Below are 6,934 nucleotides of genomic sequence, written 5' to 3'. Positions count from 1 at the left end.
TTCATAATATGGCCTTTTAACATATTAATGTTATGGACATTTAATAATTATCTTGACGAAAAAAAAAGACTATAAATAATTTATTATTAACAAAAGTATGAAATTATTTAAAATTTGATGATTAATTCATCACCCTTTTTTATATGTTAAATTTTTCATAGAAGTTTAAAAATTATTTTATTTTCTTTAAACATGTATAACTAATTTATAATCTTTTATGCCATACTAAGACATGATATAATATTTCTTCATATTTTACATTAATAACCATTGTTTTTATATATTGTGTACATTTCTCTAATTACGTCTATTTGTTCAATTTTGTATATGATATCGAATATTCATCATAAATAGATGGTTTAAGATGCCAAAAAATATTTTCTTGGTGAATATAATACATCAAATATTACAAATACATCATTTAGTTAAATAAATAACCATAAACCAAAAATTCATAGCCGGCGCGCGGGTTAGGGTCTAGTATACCTTAAGTAATGTGTCGCATCATTTCTCTGATGCCTGAACCTTCAATCACAGATTTTCCGAAATTAATTTTACACATACTGGTCCTTAACTAATGCTTGATCAGCTTCTATTAGACCGGCTCTGTGTACATATATGTTGTTAGGACATCGTGTGACACAAGCCAAAGAACGCCGATGAACGCCTGTGGAATGGGCGTTGATATAATGGACATTGTCTTTCATAAAATGGACGTTAATAAAAATAGAGTTAATAATAAAATAAAACAATAAATTTGGACGTTAATAAAAATAGAGTTAATAATAAAATAAAACAATAAAATAGTATTTTTTTTGTCAACAAAACAATAAAATAGTATCATACTAATATATTTCTGGTGTTCCATGTTTATTCTTCCACATTTTTCATTGTTTGAAGGCCATTCTTTGAATAATGATGTTGTCTTCATTGATACAATAAGTACCAATAAATATATTAATTCAAAATATATGTATTTATCTATTATCTATTATGTTTTTTTTTGTTTTTTGATTTTTGTTTGCTTTTTTTTTTGTTTTTTTTTTGTTTTTTTTTTTAAATTTAGAAATCCCAAATAGGTCCAAAGACGAATTTTACGAGTTCTAATATTCGGATACGCAAAATCCCATCATTAAGATCGCGCCTAGGTGGCCAATTATAGTTTTTTATTTATAATGAATATAACATAGTTAACATATTTTATTCAAGATATATTATAGTATTCAGAATTTAGAAATATATACATATTGTTGTTAAAGTTTTGCATTGATGATGATATCATTGTTTCTAGTTTTATCAAATAAATGATCTAGTTTAGATTATAATCTATAAGATTAAAAAATCAATATATAAAAAAAAATTATAAGTGCATATTCTAAAATCAATACAATATATCTTAAAGTTTGTGTTTAATAATAGTTCATGAAAATCTGTTGGACTTTATTTCAGATGATCCCATATACAAAAAAAAAAGTTTTGAAAAGCAATAGATTTTTTATGAAATATTTAAAATCTTAATTGAATAAAGTAAAATTTCAAATCAACAATGCATCATTTAAACATATAAGATCCAATAACACTAGATTTATAACATAATTTATATTATTTATTGAATAACAAGAAATTATGGCTAGATTCAAACTTTTTTAAAATTCATGATTGAACAACACCTTTTAAAACTATCATTCTAAAAAAAAATGAAAACTATCTTTCTCAAAAAAAAAGAATCTAAAACACTAAAGCGTTCCCAACTCTGTATATCGTTGCTAAGAAAAAGTGGTATTTGATCGAAATAAATGAAAAGAGAAGGAGAGCATTGAAGGGATTTTGTCACTTTTAATTAATGCAACCATAGCAGTTGGCAAGTGCGGATACTGATAGCGTCTTTCGTCTTTGATATTATAATCCATAAAATAAAATTTAAGTATATACAGAAGTTGCAGTAATCAAGAGATACGTTTTCAACATGGCTTTTGAATAAACTGATATGTTTACAATCAGTCCATACCCGTTTAGAATCCACCGGAAACTAAAGTCAGGAGTTGATCGTGTTTGGGACCAATCTATCAATGCTTAAGCTGATTTCATCATTGTCATTTTCGTAATGTAAGAGAATCGTGGAAAATTGTCGTGTTAGAAATTTAGAAGATTTATAATAAATCGTTTTAGTATAATAATTTAGAAAACACTCAAACAGTATACAAATATGACATAAACACATAGGAGCCGGAGGGTGGTTCCATCTCCTAGTCAGGGCTAACTTAATTGTCATGCGATTCCACCTAGTTCTTTTTCCTGTGGAGTTGCTATATGAGCCAATTAATTTGCTAAAAATAAATCTACCAAAAGTTTCTAAATTAAATGGCATAACTTTAACAAAAGGGACAAAAAAACTAGATGGTATCAATTATATTTCATAATTTCATTTTCTTGTCCGTAGGGGTAATGATGAGTACCATTCCATATCAATCCGATTCTAGAAGAGTACACATGGAAGAGGAACTTGGAAGTCAGAGGCCCATCACTAGATTTACGTAATCAAGATGAACAATATTCTAAATATAATTACGCCCAGAGAGGTATTTTTGTAACAAGGTATTTCTTCTCGTTTAAAGTTTTAACTGATCAAATTTTCATATTCCATAAAGGAGAATTGGTTTCCACCAGAATAAGATTAACAAGGAGAATAAAACTGTAATGACCCACTTCCACCATCTCCACTTCTTTCTCCAACCCCACCACTTCCACCTTCTTCTCGACCATCTCCACTTCTTTCTCCAACCCCACCACTTCCACCTTCTTCTCCACCATCTCCACCTTCTTTCCCACCATCTCCATCTTCTTTAAACCTTGAGAAAGAGAGAGAGAGAAAGAGAGAGAAGAAGGAGAAGAAGGGAGAAAGCTCACCTGAGCTCGTCACCGGAGCAACCGTACGCCGTGACCACGTTCAGCTTGCCACCACCGATAAACACCCTAGGTAATCGCCGGAAACCGCATTCCTTAAGCTCAGTTTCGTTTCCGTTTAGTAAATCGCACATAACTTTCTCACCGTGATGAATCTCGTGAATCCAAGACCACCATCGTGTTCCTCTCAACGAGACGAATCCGTAGCCACCGAAAACGCCTCAATCAGAGCCCGGGCGAAGCCGCACGCGCCTCCAGAAGTTTCGCCACTGCGCGCGCGTGAGGTACACGCGCCGCCGCCGGACCACCGTCCTCCGCCGCAGCTCCGCTGCCGGACCACCGTCCTCCGCCGCAGCTCCGCCGTCGCCGGCCATATTTCCGGTAAGCCGTTGATTTTCCGGTAAGCCGCCGCCGTCGCCGCCGGCGACCGACACCGGTGACTCGCCAACTCGGCCGAGTCAACCCGGTGAGTCAACTCGGTGACTCGGTCAACCGGTGGTTTGACCGGTTTAAATAGATTTCGATTCGGTTTGATTAAACCGGTCGGTTAAAATCAATTGAAAATCGGTTAGGAAAAACCGGATTAATTAATTAATTAATTAATTAAATAATTAATCTTTGACCAGCGGGTTGACTTTTCCGTAAATACCCGTTTTAAACCGTTCAAAAAGCGTTCCGACTCGAAATTTCGATCTGATTTCAGATTTGGAGTCCATTAATTTGAGCAGCTGGAGTTCATAGTTACCACTTCTCTTCATTGCTAAGGTGAGGGCTACTCCGTTAAATCCCGAGCTAGTTTAGTACTACCATTATGGAAAGTTTAGTTTCGAAACATGGATCCGTCTCTTTGAATCGAGTCTATTTGAGAGTCTTGCTTGTTCATTATTGATATTGATTGTTAACTGGAATTAGGATAATAGAGGATTCAACGATTGTGTGAAATGATTGATGTTAAGAACTGCTATATATATGTATATACATAGTTATGAGTAGGGATTATGTGATGAGGGCGGGAGTTCAGAGATGTCTGAGCTTTGACGCTACGGTGTGGTATGGGCGTGAGTTCAGAGACGTTTGAGCTTCGACGCTACTGTTTGGGGCGTGGTGCAGAGACGTTTGCATTCGACGCTACGATGGGCGGGGGTACAGAGACAGACTGTACTAGCGACGCTTCGAGTATATGTATATATCCTTATGAGGAGATGCGTGGTGCAGAGAGTAGCTATGTATTATAAGCGCATGAGTTGTAACGGCTAGTCCTCTAGCCGAATATTGATTGTTATGTGTGGTGTAATAGGCACCGTGTTTGTTTCATGCTAGAGCTAGGCCTACATTTTAGTAGTGCTATGAACTCAGTCTGTGGTTTGCGGTTTAGCATCCCATACCTCGCTGGGCAACTCCCCTGTTGCTCACCCCTCCTTCTTTCCCCCTTTCATATGAGACCGACGAGCAAGAGTGATTATCGGACCGGTGCTATTGGGCTTTTGGGCTTCTATCGCTTTTACCGCTTTTATCGTTATCGGGCCTTTTGGCGTTATGCTATCGTATTGACTTTTATATTATGGTAGAAATTATTATTATTATTTGAGTTGTATTATTATTTTATTTCCGCTTTTATCTATTTATTATATTTCGAAAGTGACGGGTGTTACATTTTGGTATCAGAACTATTTATTTATCGTAATATTTTATTATGTAAATCGGGGTGTCACAATTTGGTATCAGAGCTATTTATTTATCGTAACATTTTATTATGTAAATCGGGTTGTCACAAAAACTGTAAAGAAAACATATCCCTTCCAATCTGCCCAGAAACATACTTGAAGGATGAACTAACACAGAAAATTATACTTTTCATCAATTTCCACATCACTTATATATTAACTGAAAACATTATAACATATAAAATATGACATGTAATCATGCATCCTTAAAATAATTTTAAAGTTTTTTAAGTTAGATAGGTCTATATAAACATATATTATATTTTTATTAAATCAATCATAAAAGTAATTGATAATTTACGAACACTAATGCTAGCCCCTTCAAAAAAAAAAGATCTTGGGAAAGCGATGTTAAAACCATAAGAGAATAGGAGAATCGTGTACCCGTTTTTCATCACATCTTTATTCATTTTCTGTGTAATATCAATCGAAGTCAAAGTCAATTTGTTTATAAAATAGTCATCGTGTTCGCTACTTTTATGAGTTATCAAAACGGTTTCCTAATAAGTGGGATCTTTGGGTGGTTGGGTAACCCATATTTATTAACTCATTGAGATTTTAATATCTGAAATTTTGAATTTGTGTTACTAGAACTAGGATTCGGACCCCCACGATTGGCGGGGGAAACAATACTAATTTTAAACATAAATATTTTCAAATACTTGGTTAATTTTGTTTAGGTATTTCATTTGTGAATTGCTTGGAAACTGAACCAAGGGATGTAACTTTGAGGAAAAGTTCTTCCAAACTCAAAGCGGGACCAACCAAAACGTTCAAAATTTAGTTTCATTCCTTAACAATTAACATTTCTTCGCCTTCTTATGTTGTGCCGGTATAACCTCTGTAACTTCTTAATCACATAACTCCCTTTTCTTCAACGCCGCTTTCATCCTCTTCCCTGCCCCTGTTGACATCACATGCACTGGCGCTTTCTCATGAGACTGCAGTGGGGGCTTCTTCGCCATTGTTTGCATGTTCAACTGCAGAAGGTCAGCAACATCACCACAACCAAAACCGTCAGGAGCTTCCTTCAAATGGTACCAGCACAACGTTTGATCAAATAAATCAATGATGCATATAATAAAATATATAATATTAAAAAACCTTATTAAGGTACAATACAACTGATATTTTTATTTTGTTTCAGATTTTAGTTACATATGGTATGTTACAATCATCTCAATTAGTTTAATATTTTTTTTAAAATTAAATAAATTTAAACATTATAATCACTGAAAAGTTTATTTTACTACTGATATATATTTTAATTTTAATGTAACCAAAATAAATCATATGATACAAATTTAAACATTTAATAACCTTTTAGGGAAATAATAAACCATTTTTACTATTTAATTTATTTATAAAAATATTCAAGGAATTTAACAAGTTCTTTTTATACTAAAAATCTACACAATAACCATAAAAAATATCATACAATATTTTTTTCACTTCCATTCCGCCTAAAATGTCTCTATAAAAATTGTGTTCTTTCATTTCAAGTATCAAAGAGAGCGATTTAAGATTTGTATAACATTTTGTAAGCTGAAATATTCCTTTGCTATTCACAATCTTGTTAATTAATGTAGAGCCTTGTGTTAAATCACCATCTCCAATAAGAATGCTAATATATACATGGATTTTGCATGCATATAACTTGCGGCATGTTTTAATATTTTGAGACCTTTATGTTTGTCTCTTTTAAAATATAATTCATTTATGCCAGATAAAAAATGGCTTCAACATTTTTATTAAGAACACAATCGTCTAAGAAGTTACTATGTTTAGAAAAATATTTCTCATTGTATGGAGGTTTGAATAAGTTCCTAATTTGTAGATTATTTAAAATAAAAGATGATTTTTAGATTCTACAAATCTTTTTATTGACTAATCTACAATTCCAAAATCTTTATTTGACTGATTGAAAATCTTCGATAAAATATCACATACAATATCTTCAGGTAGTTCCTAATTGAAGTTGTAAGCAGATACTCTTTCTCAACAAAGAAATCATTTATACGTACAGTCATGCACTTGCAAAAGGTATGAACCAAATGTTACAATGGTTAAAACATAAAATAAACGTCTTCATTTATACCGGTTTTCAGTAATTTAATTATATAATATATTCAGTTAAGTATTTAATAGAAAACTTCGTATATAAGTACTTTTCAAAGTGGCAATTATTCAACTTAATCGAAAATTTTATCTTATCAATTGTTTTAGTATAAATTTTATATTTGATTGATATTTATGCTTATGTAGTTTCATTATTTCCAATAATTATTTAAAATCTTCAATTGTAT

The sequence above is a fragment of the Brassica oleracea genome, chromosome C7 (assembly GCF_000695525.1).
Source record: "Brassica oleracea var. oleracea cultivar TO1000 chromosome C7, BOL, whole genome shotgun sequence".
NCBI classification, from domain to species: Eukaryota; Viridiplantae; Streptophyta; class Magnoliopsida; order Brassicales; family Brassicaceae; genus Brassica; species Brassica oleracea.
Note: the sequence above shows the minus strand (reverse complement) of the source record.